The sequence below is a fragment of the Hyaena hyaena genome, unplaced genomic scaffold (genome assembly GCF_003009895.1).
Source record: "Hyaena hyaena isolate Hyena2069 unplaced genomic scaffold, ASM300989v1 scaffold_95, whole genome shotgun sequence".
Taxonomy (NCBI): domain Eukaryota; kingdom Metazoa; phylum Chordata; class Mammalia; order Carnivora; family Hyaenidae; genus Hyaena; species Hyaena hyaena.
In genome coordinates this window covers 246,958-264,545 of record NW_024080727.1, presented here as the reverse complement: position 1 = coordinate 264,545, position 17,588 = coordinate 246,958, and the positions used below count along the sequence as shown (strand labels likewise).

At 40.9% G+C, this 17,588-nt stretch overlaps 1 long non-coding RNA gene across 1 annotated transcript; it reads right to left on the bottom strand.

The window, feature by feature from the left end:
* Positions 1–3,830: 3,830 nt before the first annotated feature.
* LOC120233682 lies at positions 3,831–11,471 on the bottom strand. The gene is made up of 3 exons (XR_005528891.1): positions 11,243–11,471; positions 11,030–11,156; positions 3,831–4,119 (listed from the first exon to the last, which is right to left on the bottom strand). It is a non-coding gene; the product is annotated as an uncharacterized LOC120233682 (long non-coding RNA).
* Between the last annotated feature and the right edge of the window lie 6,117 nt (positions 11,472–17,588).

The window sequence follows — 17,588 nt, the reverse complement described above, 5'->3', positions numbered from 1 at the left end:
CTGCTATTGTTTTGCAAGGAAAGTAGGCGTTAGATATCAATTTAGATTTGGGGAGGTGAGTAACAGTTCACATTGTTTTTCCAGATAAGGCGTTTTCTCCAGTGGTTTTTAGTAGTACAAATAAACAAATATCACGTTGCTTTTTAGAGTGTTTTCTGATTTCAGTGCAGATATCCCAGCCCTTTGTGGAACATGAATCTGGATCATTCTAAAAACTGCTTCGACTGAGCTAAATGGTGACTTAAAGAGCTAAGTTAGTTTCCCACTTCTGCCTGCTGCAGCTTAACCCATACATGGGTCCCAGGCGAAGTCCGGAGCTGACCCTAGAAGGGTTTTGCCACCCCACGCCTTTGGGGCCTGAGTTCTAATCTACAGACTCCAGTTTGGCACCATTGTACAGAGACCTTGCATTTGCTGGGAAGGGGTGCTCAGCTCCCCTCAGAACTTTGTGTAAGCATGGTGTGCGAGTGGAAGGTACCAGGGTGTAAGGTGCATATCCTGAGAGCAGTAGTGGGTCTTCACGTGGTAGGAGGACAGTCTTGTTCCCAGAGCTGTTGAGGACCTAGGCACTGGGAAGGACAACTTTGTTTTTGACTCCTAAGTATTTTGTTAAGTAATTGGTTTAAAAGCATCAGAATCTCCTTCTCTCTGGATTATCATGTTGAAATATCATTTAAAAAAGATTCTGATATTTTCTTTTAAATATTTAACACCTCCATAAAGCAATCGCTTGTTTTTGTTTGTGAATTAATGAATCACTTTTCTGGTACCAGAGAGCTGAAACCAGATCTCTGAGGTTTAGAAGTGAGCAGGATGTCAGAGGAAGGGAGAGTCTGGACTAGAGGAAAGAGGGGCCTGGAGAGGGCCAGCTCAGTGGGTTTGGCTCAGGTGCTGAGGTGCCTCCAGGGTTGAGAGAGGAAAACTTAAGAACCGAGGATGCAAAGGATAAACTCTACTTTGCTCACTTTACCTTTGACCAGCTCCAACCATAAGGAAGCTATTAGATACTTGTTTTGAAGAGTGTGGAATTAAATGTCCAAGTTGAATAGTTGCTGGCAAGGATGTGGATAAACGGGCACCCTCCTACACTGTGGGTGGGAATGTAAACTGGTGCAGCCCCTCTGGAAAACAGTGTGGAGGTTCCTCAAAAAATTAATAGAACTCCCCTATGACCCAGCAATAGCACTGCTAGGAATTTACCTAAGGGATACAGGAGTACTGATGCATAGGGGCACATATACCCCAATGTTCATAGCAGCACTCTCAACAATAGCCAAAACATGGAAAGAGCCTAAGTGTCCATCAACGGACGAATGAATCAAGAAGATGTGGTTTATCTATACCATGGAATACTACATGGCAATGAGAAAGCATGAAATCTGGCCACGTGTAGCAACATGGATGGACCTTGAGGGTGTTATGCTGAGCGAAATAAGTCAGGCAGAGAAGGACAAATACCATATATTTGCACGTATAGGTGGATTAGAAGAAACTTAACAGAGGACCATGGGGGAGGAGAAGGGGAAAAATAGTTGGGGAGAGGGAGGGAGGCAAACCATGAGAGACTCTTGAATGCTGAGAACAAACTGAAGGCTGATGGGGGTGAGGGAGAGGGGAAGGGGAGTGACAGGCATGGAGGAGGGCACTTGTTGGGATGATCACTGGGTGTTATATGGAAACAACTTGACCATAAACTATAAAAGGAAAATAAATAAATAAACATTTTTAAAAAATGTCCAAGTTGACAGTCTTTCCTGATGGAAATCTTTGTATTCTGGGATAACATTTTAGTAGAAAAATCCCAAAAAATCTCGCTTCTTCATCCTCCAGCAGAAGTAAGCCCCCTCCCTGGCCCCCCGGCCCCCCACCATGCCTGCATCCCAGGGATGTGCTCTGTGCTAAGTCCTCTCTGGCCATCCATAGTGCCACCATCCTTGGGGTGGGCCTTCAGACACGTGCTGCAGAATCCTTTGATGATTAAGATGATGAGATTTACTCCTTTCTCCTTTAAAAAATTAATTTAGCCAAGTAATTATTCTGTACCAAATCCGGTGGGTTGTACTGCAATGCCGTTCTGGCACTGACCCCCCAGAATTGGTGCAGCCCCCACAAGTTACAGTATCTGTTTCTCAACACGACTGGTCCTTTCGTTAGATGCCAGCTGCACCTTGGAGGGCCCAGGCCACCTGCACTCCTGATCAACTGGCTCTAAATTTGAGGGATCCCGTGGTTCCCTAGAGTTTCACAGCTTGCTAGAGCAACACACAGAACTCAGGAAAACACTGTACTTATGATTCAAGTTTTATTATAAAAGATGCAAATCAGGAGGACCGCCGAATGAAGAGACCTATAGGGCGAGGTCTGGGAAGGAACACAGAGCTTCTGTGCCCTCTCCTTGTTGTGTCAGGGTGTGTGACCATCGTGGCACATTCATGGGTTCACCAGCTCCACTGAGGTTCAGTGTCCAAAGTCTTTATCAGGGCCTCATCACACAGGTGAGATTGGTCAAGTCATTGGCCATATGATTGAACTCAGTCTCTAGCATCTCTCTCCTGGAGATGGGGTTGCTGAAATTCCCAACCTTCTCATCACAAGGTCAGTACTCCTGGTGGCCAGCCTCTGTCCTGAAACTCTGGAGGGGACCACCATGAGTCCCTTCATTAGCATAACCAAGACTCATATGACTCAGGAAATTCCAAGTATTTTAGAAGATCTGTACCAAGAGGAAACCTCAAAGACCAGACAAATTCTTTATTACATCACAGTAATGTATTCATATAGTTTACTAAGATAGTATTACAGGATTTAAATACCTTCAACTTTTAACTTTCTCAGGGTGCCTGGCTGGCTCCATAGGAAGAACATGCAAGTCTTGATCTTGGAATCATGAGTTCAAGCCCCACAGTGGGTGTCCAGATTATAAATAATAAACTTCAAAAAACACTGTTAACTTTTTCTTTGGAATTTGCTTCCGTATTGCTAAATAATATGCTTATTCTGAATTGTCTTGATTTCTCTACCGTAGATATTATCCATTGACTGTTTGAAAGATGGGGAAGTTGGGGCGCCTGGGTGGCTTAGTCGGTTGGGCGTCCGACTTTCGCTTGGGTCGTGATCTTGCGGTTTGTGGGTTTGAGCCCTGCGTCGGGCTCTGTGCTGACTGCCAGCTCGGAACCTGGAGCCTATTTCAGAGTCTGTGTCTCCCTCTCTCTCTGACCCTCCCCTGCTCACGCTGTCTCTCTCTCTCCTAGAAATAAATAAAAATATTAAAAAAAAAAAAAAAGATGGGGAAGTAGCCCTTCACTCTGCTTTCCCTCCTTTCTACTTCCCTTCCTCCCCAAAGGATGAGTTCATATATTCTAAGTATATAAATATTCTTCACTGCTGGGCCAAATAGTATACTATGATTATTCTTTCTTTCTTGTGCAAATTTTCATTTCTCTTGGATTTAAAAATTGCCTTTTAATTTGCTTAATTTTCTCTACATCTATTATTATTAATGCCTTCTTAAACTGAGAAAAGTACAGAATGCTTGTTTCTTTATTTTTTTTTCATTTTTAATTTTTTCAGGACATCTGGGTGGCTCAGTCAGTTAAGTGTCCAACTTTGGCTTAGGTCATGATCTCAAGGTTTGTGGGTTCAGGCCCCACGTTGGGCTCTATGCTGACAGCTTGGAGTTGGGAGCCTGCTTTAGATTCTGTCTCCCTTTCTCTCTGCCTCTCCCCGCTCACACTCTGTCTCTCTCAAAAATAAGCATTAAGAAAATTAAATTTTATTTATTTTCTTCAAGATTTTATTTAAATTCAAGTTAGTTAACGTATAGTATAATATCAGTTCCAGGACTAGATTACAGAATGCTTCTTAATGTGATTTTTCATGTCATCGCAAAGCTGGTGTTGCTTCTTCCTGGAGGCCTTCTTGGAGCCATGTACCCGAGTTCCATTCTGCAGGCCTTTGCCCAGCCATGTCCCTTGCTTGTCCTTTTATAGTCATCCTTGGCAGTTCCTTCACCTCTTCCATTTCTTGGCTCCAAGGAGGCCTCCTCCATTAAATTTCTGAGGAAGGGTGTATATCCGTTGATGATACTTGTAGCTACAGGTGATGGCCAACTAAAAGTGACTTAAACAGAAAGGTCATTTCTTTTTTTAAAAAAATGTTTTTAAATTTATTTTTGAGAGACAGAGAGAGACAGTGCAAGCAGAGGAGGGTCAGAGAGAGGGAGATACAGAATCCGAAGACAGGCTCCAGGCTCTGAGCTCTCAGCACAGACCCCGACACGAGGCTCAAACCCATGACCATAATATCATGACCTTAGCCGAAGTCAGACGCCCATCTGACTGAGCCACCCAGGTGCCCCTGAAGGACATTTCTTATTTCAGGTAAGTCTGGAATTAGGATGGTACAGAGTAGGCTTAGTGATGTTTTCAAACTCAGATCCTTTCAGACTTTCAACTCTTTGAGCCGTGGTGTGAGGATTTGGCCCTGTGGGCTAGTTGCGGTGTGGGTGTCTTGCTGCAGGTGTCGTATGCAGACAGCAGTTATCTGGAGGTGAAAAATGAGCCATTTTCTCTGGTGAGCCTCATCTGAGTCCTTTCTTCAAAGCCTCCTACCTAGATATTTCACATCTTAGGCCATGGCGAAGGGAATAGAATTACCGTAACTGGATTCTAATAAGGATTCGCCCTCCTGGGGCTCATGCTTACCTGCAGAACAGATGACAGATGACCACTTGGGGCACCTGGGTGGCTCAGTTGGTTGAGCATCCAGCTCTGGATTTCGACTCAGGTCATGATCCCAATATCATGGGATCAAGCTCCATGTCAGGCTCGGCACTCAGCGTGGAGGCTGCTTAAGATTCTCTCTCTCTCTCTCTCTCTCTCTCTGCCCCTTTCTTGTCATCACATCACACTCCCTCTCTCTAAAGTAAAAGGGAAAAAAAAAATGACCACTTCATATATGAATAAAATTGGTGGCTTTCAGCAAGGAAGAAAGGGGATGGCTTTTGAGTTGGCCGTTAACAGTGGCTGCTGTGGTACAGTGAAGTAAATTGAATGTCTGAGACCAGCTTTATGTCACCTGCCCACTAGATCGTTTCTTTGAGTATAGTATTCTAGGTGGGACATTAATTCCTCCTAATTCTGCAAGCATCACTTAACTATCCTGGTGTCTAGTATTATCAAGGAATCCAGTGGCATTTTGGTCTCCTGTCCTTTATATGTTCTTGTTCCTCCCTTCTCTTTGGAAAAGTGTGGGAAACTCTCTTTATCCCAGATGTTCTGATATGCTATGACATCTGCCTTTTTTTTTTTTTTTTTTTTTGATTCATTGTGATGGGCACTTGGAACAAGACAATGCGTTCTAGATTTGGGGAAATTGTTTAGTGGTATTTTCTTTCTTTCTTATTGGGCCCCTTGGACCGATCTTCTAGTTTCCTTTTCTTTTTAATGTTCTATTTCCCATCTCCTTATCTTTTATTTTTTCCTGCTATATGAGATAATTTCTCAGTTTTATCTTCCAAATTGCCATTTCCCCCCCTGTTCTCCCATAGTTTTAGTTTTCAAGAGCTTTTGTTCCAGGGCTGTTGCTTTTTTTTTTTTTTTTTAAAGATCAGTAAATGACAAGAGGAACAAATGGGTGATGTGATGGGTGAAAACTCCAGGAAACTTTAGTACACAAGCAAGGGAATTAGAGGTGGTTCATGAGAGATGAATTTCAGCATCCCTGAATAGGTATGCAAGTTGCTTAGTAAAAGAAAAGGAGGTAGGAGGAACCTGTGGGGAGATTGGGAGGAATGGAGAAAGTCGCAAAGGCCATGAAGAGGAATGTGATGGTTAAGTTAAAATAACAACGCAGGTGGCATTGAGAGCTTCACTAAAGCAGTTTGGTTTTTTTCCCTCTCACATTAATGTTTTTCGTTTTTTCAGACCCCTGCATTTATACTTTTAAATGACTTTAACTCTTCGTTCCTGATTACGAAAGAATCCATGTTTATTGTAGAAATATTGGAGAATGTAAGAAATCACAAGAGAAACATAAAAATTGTGTATACTCCCCCCACTCAGAGATAACCATTATTAATATTTTAGTGTTTTTGTTGTATATCTAATAATGCATGAGTATCCTGCATGTTACTATCTACTTTTTAAAAACAAAATTAGGATCATATTGTAGGTCCCTTTTCATTCTCTGCTTTTACCTGTTAATAGTACATCACATATCTTGAATATTCTTGACATTAAAATTTTTTTGGAGATTGTTTTTTTTTCTTTTGAATTCATTTAAAATTATCAGACTTTATTTTTTAGGGCAATTTTAGGTTCACAACAAAGTTGAGCAGAAAGTACAGGGAGTTTCCATGGACCCTGGTCTGTAGATCTGGTCCAGAGACCCATGGTCTTCCTACACTCACAACCTCCCCAACTATCAGCATCTGTACCTGGCAGTACATTAGCTACAACAGACAAACCTACTGTGACACATTGTCACCCAGAGTCCGTAGTTTATATTAGGGTTCCCTCTTAGAGCTATACATTCTGTGGGTTTGGACACATGTATAAAGACATGTGTTGGCTGTTACAGTACCAAACAGAATAGTTGACCACTCTCAAATGTCCTGCGCTCTAGCTGTGAATCCTTTCCCACATCCCCATGAACCCTGACAACTGTCTCTATAGTTATTACTGTCTCTATAGTTTTGCCTTTTCCAGAATGTCATATAGTTGGAATCCTACAGCATGCAGCCTTTTCCATACTGGCCTCTTTCACTTAGTAATACACATTTAAGTTTCCTCCCTGCCTGTCTATGGCCTTACACTTCATTTCTTTTTATCGCTGGATAATATTCCAGCGTATGGATATACCACAGTTTATTTACCCATTCACCTATTGAAGGACATCTTCGTGGCTTCCAGGTGTTGGCAATAATGAATAAAGCTGTTAAAACATATGTATGCAGGTTTGTTTTGTGTTTATTTCTGAGAGAGAGAGAGAGACAGAGCTTGAGCAGGGGAGGGGCAGAAAGAGAGAGGGAGACACAGATTCCGAAGTAGGCTCTAGTTTCCAAGCTATCAGCTCAGAGGCCCCACACGGAGCTCGAACTCAAGAGCCATGAGATCATGATCTGAGCTGAAGTCACACGTGTAACTGACTGAGCCACCCAGCCACCCCCATGTGCAGGTTTTTATGTGAATGTTAAGTTTTCAACTCACTTAGCTGAATTTTAAAGAGTGTGATTTCTATATTATATGGCAGGAGTATGTTTAATTTTGTAAGAAGCTACCACACTACCTTCCAATCAAAATAAATTTTAATAGCTACATGGTATTTCATTGTAAGTTTATTCTATAATTTACCTAATTTCAGATTTTTAAAATTTAGTCTTATTATTTTTTAGTGTTTATTTTTGAGAGAGAAAGAGAGAGAGTTCCCACACACAAGCAGAGGAAGGATAGAGAGGGGAGACAGAGAATCCCAAGCAGGCTGCACACTGTCAGCAAACAGCCCTATGTGGGGCTTGAACGCACGGAACTGCGAGATTATGACCTGAGCTGAAGTCAAACGCTTAACCAACCCAGCCAACCCAGGTGGCCCTAATTTCAGATTTTTTAACATTTAGATTCTTTCCAATTCTAACCCTAGGGTGAACCTTCTTCCTTTTAAATCTTTGCACACATTTCTAATAATTTCCTTAATATAAATTCCTCAAGTTGGAATTGCTGCATTAAAAAAATCCGGTATTTTAAAATTGTGGTTGGTAAGCCTTCTAATTTTTTTTTTAATTAAAAAAATTTTTTTATGTTTATTCATTTTTGAGAGAGAGAGACAGGTACAAGTCAAGGAGGGCAGAAAGAGGGAGAGACACAGAATCTAAAGTAGGATCCAGGCTCTGAACAGTCAGCGCAGAGCCCCATGTGGGGCTTGAACTCATGAATCATGAGATCATGACCTGAGCTAAAGCTGGATGCTTAACTGTCAGAGCCACCCAGGCACCCCTGGTAAGCCTTTTAAAATCATCTTTTTAAAAGACTGTATGCTAAATTCTGCTTCTGCCAGCCAGGTATGCGAGTCTGTGAGTGACTGCTTCCCACATTCTTGGTAACACCGTATGTTACTATATTAGTTTCCCAGGGCTGCTGTAACTGATAACTACAGCCTCAGTGGCTAAAAGCTACAAATCTATTCTCTCACAGTAATGGAGACTGGAAGTCTGAAATCAGACTCTAGGGGAGGATTCTTCTTTGCTTCTTCTTAGCTTCTGTTGGCTCCTGGCAATCTTTGGTGTTCCTTGACTTCTAGCTGCATCAAGTCTCATCTCGCCTTTGTCATGACACGGCCTTCTAACCCTGTGTATATTTGTGTGCTCTGTCCTCTTATGAGGACATCAGTCATTGGATTTAGGGCCACTTTAATCCAGTATGACCTCATATTAACTAATTATATATGCAAAGACACTTTTTACAAATAAGGTCACATTCTGAAGTTGCTGATGGATGGGAGTTTTGGGGGACACAATTCAACCCACTACAATTATCTTCAAAAAATTTTTTCTCTAATCAGAGTGGGGTGGGGACATCCTATTTTTGTCTTAATTTCTGTAATTACTAGTGATTGAAATCTTTTGATAGGGTCATTTTCATATATCTCTTGTTTTGCAAATTGTTTGTAGCTCTCACCTGTTTCTCATTTGAATGGTTTGTCCTAATTCCTCCAACTACCTGGACTTTATTTTTATTTACAAAAAGAGGTTAGAGCTGTTGTCTTCCTCTTGCACCTGGCATGCTCCGCTCTGATTATGTACCAGCTCTGCTCACCTCTCTGCCTCCTCCACTGCCTGGCATGTCTGAGCCACTCTTGTTTCTCACTGTAGGACCCTTGCTGGTTTGCCTGACTCCACCCAGTCTGATCTCAAAACAGCCACCAGAACAATTCTTTTCAAATGTAAATCAGGCCCAGTCAGTCCTCTGCTCAACACCCTTCAATGGCTTCTGCTCACACGTGGAACAAAAGCCCAAGCCCTAATCGCCCTAATCATGGCCTGCAGGTCCCTTGTGATCTGCAGCCTCTTCCACGTCCTTTCCAGCCACTGCCCCCAGTCTCCCTCCCTCCCTCCCTCCCGTTTATCCAAACACCTCTACTGATCCCGACTTGAGCACTGAAGCCTCCAAGGAGTTCAACTCTGCTGAAATCTGCTCTGGGTACTTTAGGCCTCACACCCAGCAGTAAGAGGCCAAAGAGCTGATAGTGAAGCTGTCCCCAGGCACTCATTTTGTGTGAGCTGGGGATTTTGTCTTCAGGTTACCTGTTACAAAAGCATGTGCCTCTTGGTTCCCATGAAAGAATTTCCCATTGCTGGGGTCCAGTTAGCTTGCTGCCTTACACAGATGTTCTGCTCTGATTTCTGAAGGAGCAAGAACAAATACCTTGAAGACTGTAAAGGGATATTTTCTGATTTTTTAAATATTTTGAAAACTTGATAAGATTAGACACATACTATTGAACAGTTACTAATTTCTCAGTGACTAAAGCTTTACTCCCTAACTGCTCTTTTACCAAATGGCAAGGAGATCCTTCCAGATAAAAATACGTACCATGCTATTAGAAGTACATTTGATCCTGGAATAAAACTAAATATTACATTTATGGCATGCCTGGTTTGTGCTGTTGTAAAATATTCATCTCGAGCTTTATATAGAACAGACAGTACATAGATCAGTTAGAAAGTTTTGCTTCATTCGACCTCACCCCTGTATGGAGATGGGAGATGAATGAGCAATGTGTGAAGGGAGGCTGGCAGTTGTGTTTGTGAACAGAGCCTTTACAGAGGCTGTGCTCGCCTGTAAATCACTTAGTTCAAAACCTGGCCTGTTAGAAAAGATACTTTTCATAAATGAGGTTCACAGTTGTGTTGTTTTTTTCCTCAGAAGCAAATAGCACGTAACAACTGAGATGTTAACTTGCTAAATTGTTGGTTTCTGCATTCTCTGGTTCTTATCAGTTTCCTTTGGCTCAAATTACTCCCTTTAAGGAAGGGCAAATGGTACTTAGGGGCAGTTTATTAAGTAAAGGAATTCTGTCTTAACTGGTTCATGGCAAAAAATGAACATCATATACTAAGGAATACTTTCTGTGCTCCTGATCCTTTCTTAAAGGTGTTTGTACGTAGGACTAGGACTCTATTCCCATAAACCTAAGTCAGTGTTATGACTGGAGAGAAAGTTTCTTTTAAAAAATAGTAAACTTGACCCTTGATTGTTTCCCATATAATTAACTGATTTCATTTTATCTTTAGTCCAGTAAAGATTTCTGCCTCCCTGAGTACTACAGTTAGAATAAAAAACAAACTAATGACACTATTAGCTTATATTTTCTCAGGCTGTGTAATCTGTAAGTTTTAAATAACCAGGAAGCAGAAAAAATACATTGTTGGGTTTTTTCAGTGGAAAGGTTTTAAACATTATATTTCCTTATTTATCTTTGTTTCCATTTTCCAATTTTTTAAAAATATTTATTTATTTATCTGGGTGGGGAGTGGCAGGGGCACAGAGAGGAGAGAGAATCCCAAGCAGGCTGTGCAACATGGGGCTGTATCCCGCCAACCGTGAGATCATGACCTGAGCCGAAGAGTCAGACGCTTAATCGACTGAGCCATCCAGGCACCCCTCCAATTTTCTTACAAGAGAAAACTCCAGAGATCTTTATGATTCCAATTAAAGAACCAAATGAATGTGACACTGTCAGTAATTTCATCTGCTATCTGGATTTTTTTTCCCCCTATTTATCTTCTTTGGGAAATAAAGCAGTGTTTGGAATTGACATGAACTAGGTTAATGCAGAAATTAGCAGCTTATTTTCCTCTATTATTTAAAATTTTTGTAGTTTAAAAATTTTCCTCTTACTAAGAAAAAGCAAATGAAATACAGAATTACAGGCTGGTACTAAAGATGTATATGGTGTAAAAATACCTGACTCATGATTGACCACTAAGCAAACATGTTACCGAGTTCGTAATGTTATTCAGAGTGATACTTACTCACTGCGGAGGATCAGAGTGCACCAGAGGGTTCTGCGGTCCTTGGAATCTATGGAAAGAGTAAGCCCAAGGGCGTGGATTAGGGATGAGGCAGCTGTAGGCTTCTCTGGTGTTTTGCTTTGGAGGTCTGTAATGCACAGTTACACTGCTGATTAGCATAGACTGAACCGGGTTATAATTGTGAAAGCAAGAGCAGTCAAACCAAATAATAACCTTATAGTCAAGGAACATTAAGAAGGACTGCCCTGCAGTCTTCAGAGACCCGCATCTCAGTATTGTGGTTCACTGTCTCTGTTTTCAGTAGTAGATGGTTATTATTCAGTGTGGGGCAAAATTCCTTCAACATCCCGTCCTTCTCTATAGCCTTTCCCCCAGCTGTTCTAATTCTCTTAGGTTCTTCTCTTGTGAAGGCCACCCCTAACTCTGCTGTCACCTACTCTGGGAAGCCCTCTTAGACTTCTCCCATGAGAGTCAGTCACACTTTCCCTGCCTGACTTTCGTATCTTAAGTGCATTCCTGTGACTGCTGTTGAACCTTGAAGTACAGAGGAATATTTCTTTCTCTCACTGGATTGTGAACTCCTCCTGGAGGGTGTAGCTCTAGACCTAGCCGAGTCAGAGCCAGGCACAAAGTAGACATTCAGGAGGGTTTGTTGATTTGAAACCAAGTGTAGCTTGAGGCCTCCTGTACCAGGCGCTGGGCTGTGTGCTTACATATAATCATTACTTAATCTGATCCTCAGAGGCGGAAGTTAAGTCCCACATGCAGTGTAGGCAGTAAGTAGAATCTGAATCCCATCTAACTCTCCTACCATACCGCCTCATTAAATGATGGGCCCTGTAACGTAATAATAGAGCTAAAGACTTGAAGGTTATTGGTAATAAAGGCTATTAAAAAAAAGAGAGAGAGGCCCAAAATTCTGTCTTTGGCTTTATTCCCAAGAAGTGATTTGCCCAAAATCTGAAGGGTTTTGCATGGTAGCCTCTTGTCTTCTGGACTAGGCTATTGTGTATATAGTTGCCAGTTTTGCCAAATTACCTGTGGTGATTAATACCCTGGAATATAAAAATTAAAAATGGATCATACTGGTAAAGGACGTCTATTTAACCAGTCTCCTCATTCCTCCTGCACCCACTTATCATAGTTAATCCACACTATAAATATGGATCAGAACGAACTTGTCTATAGTATATTTTATAATGAGTATATTATACAAAACTTACTTTTGTTTTTCTGAGATCATGGGTCAGCAAATTTTGTGAAGACCAAGTAGTACTTGTTTTAGGTTTTGTGGACCATATATGGTCTCTGTTGTTTCTCTTCCTCCTTTTCCATCTCCTCTTCCTGCTCCTATGCCTCCTCCTCCTTCTCCATTAAACCCTTTTAAAAAGTAAATTAGGGGCGCCTGGGTGGCTCAGTTGGTTAAGCGTCCGACTTCAGCTCAAGTCATGATCTCACTGTTCGTGGGTTTGAGCCCCGTGTCGGGCTCTGTGCTGACAGCTCCGAGCCTGGAGCCTGCTTCAGATTCTGTGTCTCCCTCTCTCTCTGACCCTCCCCTGCTCACGCTGTCTCTCTCTCAGAAATAAATAAAACATTAAAAAATTTTTTAAAAAGTAAATTAAAAAAAAATTCTTATTTCTGGCCTACAGGTTGTAGTTTGCTGACACCTTCTAGATGAAATGAGCACTTTAATTCATTTATTATCTCTTTTTTAAAAATGTTTATGTATTTATTTTTGAGAGAGAGAATCTCGAGAAGGCTCCACACCACCAGCAAAGAGCCACTGCAGAGCTCAAACTCACAAATCATGAGATCATGACCTGAGCCAAAATCAAGGCAGACACTTAACCAACTGAGCTATTCATGCACCTCCATTTATCATCTCTCAAAGGATATGAGGAAACAGAAAAATGCATCATAGAAAAATAACAATAAAAATTATTCACAGTTTTAAAAAATTGGTATTGTTTCACAGAATAGGTTAAATATTTGATTGCTTTTTAAAATATAACCTCTCTATTGAGATGATTATTCACATTTATCCATATACGGATACATTTCAGTGGTTTTTTTTAAAGATTTATTTATTTTTGAGAGAGAGAGCGCGCGCACAAGTGGGATGGGGGGTGGTGGTGGACAGAAGATCTGAAGCAGGCCTTGTGCTGACAGCAGAGAGCCTGATGCAGGGATCAAACTCCTGAACCGCGAGATCATGACCTGAGCTGAAGTCGGACACTCAGTGGACTGAGCCACCCAGGTACCCCTCAGTGGTTTTTAATATGTTAACAGAGTTGTGCAGCAATCACCACAGTTTAATTTTAAAACTTCTTTCACCTTGGAAAGAAACCCTGGACCACCTGGCAATCACTCCCTGTTCCCCATCCTAATCCCCACCCCAGCCCTAGAGAACCACTAACCTGTTTTCTGTCTCTATAGATTTGCTTGTTCTGGGTATTTCATTTCAATGGAATAATATAAGATACAGTCTTTTGTGATTGGCTTCTTTCATTTAGCATATGTTTTTCAGGGTTCAGTCCTCTTGCAGCATGTATTAGTACTTTGTTCCTTTCTGTTGACTGATAATATTTTATCCTATGGAGATGCCACATTTTATTTATTCATTTATCAGTTGACAGACATTTGGGCTGTCCCATTTTTTGGCTATTATGAATAATGTTGCTGTGAGCATTTGTGTATGGATATATGTTTTCATTTCTCTTGAATATAAACCTAGGAGTGGTATTGCTAAGTCATGTGGCAGTTCTGTGTTTAACTGTTTGAGGAAGTGCTAAACTGTCTTCTACAGCAGGTCTGCCATTTTAGATCCCACCAAATATTGCATGAGGGTTCGATTTTTTTCACCTGCTCACCAACACTTGTTATTGTTTGTCTTTTATATTATAACCATTCTGGTGGCAGTGAAATGATCTTCCATAGTGATTTTGATTTGCATTTCCTAGATGATTAATGTTGAGCTTTCTTTCATGTGTTTATGGCCATTTGTGTATCTTCTTTGGAGAAATACTAAGATCTTTTGTCAGTTTTTCAATTGGGCTATTTGTCTTTTTATTAGTGAGCTGTAAAAGTTATTTCTATGTTCTGGATAGAAGTCTTTTATCAGATATATTATATGTAGATATTTTCTCCCATTCTGTAGATGTTCTTTTATTTTATTGATGCTGTCTCTTGAAACACAAATTTTTATAAGTTTTATGAGATCCAGTTTATTTGCTCTTCCGTTACTCTTGGTGTCGTATCTGAGAAACCATTGACTACTCTGAGGTCATGAAGACTCACTCTTGGTTTTCTTCTGAGAGGTTTATAGTTTAAGCTCTTACAATGCAGTGAGTGGTCTTTTTGGAGTTACTTTCTATGTAGAGTGTGAGATAGGGGTTTCCAAATTCATTCTTTTGCATGTGGGTATCCAGTTGTCCCAGCACCAGTGGTTGAAAAGAATTTCATTTTCTCTATTATACTGTCCCGACACCTTTGTTGAAAATCAGGTGATTATAAATATGTAAATATAAGGGTTTATCTTTGGACACTAACTTCTATTCTGTTCATATATATGCCTGTATTTATGCCAGTAACACAATCTTGCAAACCATAGCTTTGAAAATGGGAAGTGTGAGTTCTCCCACTTATTCTTTCTCCAGATTGTTTTGGCAGTTTGGGTCCATTGTGTGTCCATATGCATTAGGAAGAGCTTGCCAATTTCTTTTTTAAAAGGCAGTTGGGATTTTGATAGGGATTGCATTGAATCTGTACATTTGTGGAGTGTTACTAACTTAACAGTACTAGGTCCTCCAGTCCTTGAACATGGGATGTCTTTCCTTTTATTAGGTCTTCTTTAATTTCTTTCAATGATGTTTTGTTTTTTCAGGGTACAGGTCTTACACTTGCTTTGTTAAATTTATTCCTAAGTATCCTTTTCTATGCTGTTATACATGGAATCATTTCTTATTGACTACTATTTTTAAGTATATGAAGTGTTACAGATTTCTGTACCTGTTACATACAGATTTTTTTCTCTAGCTCATAAAGGACAAAATACAAGGAAGTGGAGTTTAGTTGGAAATGAGGAAGTACTTTCTGAGAATTAAGAATCAAGGGAGCCTCTGGAGTTTGAGTGCATGGTTAAGAAGAGAATAGACTGGAATGCAGAGGAATCAGCTGAATCTTCACATTCTCCTTTCAATTCACTTAAATCAGGCCCTTACCTCTCTACTCCTTCCTTGAAACCACTCTCACCAGTGACCCTCATGTTGCCAAGTCTACAGTCCTGTTGGTCTTGTTGTTCAGTTCACTATCCTCCTGCTTGGCCATCCCAATGACCTTCAGCACAAACAAAACTCCCTTCTGGGACATATTCATAAGGCCCTACAGTCCTCTGGTTCTCCTACTATCCCACTGTGGCTCCTTTTTCATCTTCCAACATCTTAATGTTGGGTCTAGGACTTCCTTTTTCTCTATGTATTCACTTCCTTGTTGACCTTATCCAACCTCATGTCTTACCAGATACCATCTAAATGCTGTTGACCCTCACATTCATATCTCTAATATAGACCTCTGCCTTGAGTTTCAGCATTATATGTGTCTAAAACCAAGCTCTTGATCTTCCCCCTACACCATATCTGTTCTGCTACCCTTGTCTTTGTTATCTTAGTTAATGGTAACCTTATCCTTTTACTTGCTCAGGTGAGAAACCTTGGGATCATCCTTGACTACTTCCTCTCATGCTCTGCTTATGCCCAGCCCATCAGCAGATCTCATGTTGGCCGTACCTTTGGAATACATCCAGTATGTAACTGCTTCTTACCACCTACATTTACCATCCCAATCTAAACTGTCATCATCTTTTTCCTGGATTGTTGCAATAGCTTCTTAGTAGCTTCTTGCTTTCACTCTTACCCCTCCCACACCCTGTGCCCAGCACTTTCTTCAAAGAACCCAAAGGATCCTATTGAAAGGTAACCTATGTTATGTCTCTCCTCTGTTCAGAACTCTACAAGGGCTAGAAAGCCCCCTACCTGTCTTTCCCCATCATTTCCTTCTCTTCTCTCTGGTAACTGCTCTAGCCACACTGATGGTCCTGACTCACCTGTGCAAGCTGTTCCACTTGTCCAGACAGCTATATGGCTCTTCTCCCATGACTTGGCGTCACCTTTGTCTGAAACTGTTAAAATTGCCTTTATCATCCCCTCTGAGTTTCCTCCTTTCCCTGTTTTTTTTTTTTCCTCACAGCACCTACCACTATTAAATATACATTTTACTTATTTGTTGACCATGTTTTCTCTACTAGGATATAAGCTTCACAAGAGCAGGAATTTTTGCCCATTTAACTGCTGTATCCTTAATACCTATAACAGTGTCTGGCACAGAACAGAAAGTTAATAAATAAATTTTGAATAAATGAACCAGCTAGTCCAGCTTCTGGTTAGTAGATGGGTATTTGTTGGTTTTTTTGTGTGTGTATGAGATCCTCTTAGCTGTATGTATGTTTAAGCTCTTAATGGGCCTTCCAGTGGCTTTAAACCTCACAGCAAACCTGTGGTGATGTAGGCATCATTACATCCATTTTACTCAAGAAGAGGGTGTGGGTCATTCGGTTTTCACAGATTGCCCTTGATCACACTTCTGGTCAGATGGGCCTTGACTCCCTGTCAGGTGGCCTCCAGCACACTGGTGCCTGTCCCAGGGGCTGCTCGCAGTTGGCAGGGTAAGGAAGGCCAGCAAAAGTTCCCAAAGACAATAGTGAAGAAGCAAACGAAGTAAGGAGCTAGATTGGAGAGTAACTTAGCATCATGACTGAAGGGAAAACATGGAGTTGTCTTTTTTTTTTTTTTTAAGAGAGAGAGAAAGCATGACTTGGGGGTGGGGGGCAGAGAGAGCAAGAGAGAGAATCCTAAACAGACTCTGCACTATCAACACAACCTGACACCGGGCTCGAACCTACAAACCATGAAATCATGACCTAAGCTGAAGTCGGTTGCTTAACCTACTGAGCCACCCAAGCACCCTGACTTGTCTTAATAATTGAGAACAGAGAAGGGAACAGGCCTAAGTTGCAATATAAAAGGAATAATTTAGGTAGAAGACATAAAATAAGGATTTGGAACTTTTCTGTCCATGTATAATGAAAAACAGAAGAGACGATCACTTCCTCATGCTAGTAGAGGTCCATTTTTCCCTGATGGTTGGGAGCATGATGGCTTTTGGGGTTCCTTTCTTTAAGTCACTTTCTGTCTCAAGAAACATTGGCTTCATGTTTTCAGGGCTGCTGATTGAGTGTACAAAATAATGCATAGAGGCCTAATAAGAGAATCAGTATCATCCCAATAATTACTTTACATTTCTGTCCCACAGACCAACCCTAACAGTTATCTTTCTCCTTATTTTTTCTGTGCATACTTCGTTTCAACCAACTGTTCTAGCTGAAACCTAATCAAAATAAAGCAAAATGTTCAAGTATGTTTTAGTCCATCAATGTTGTCTTACCTATACATGCTTTCATATATTTAATGAACATGTCATCTATTCATCATTTTTTCACTTAAAG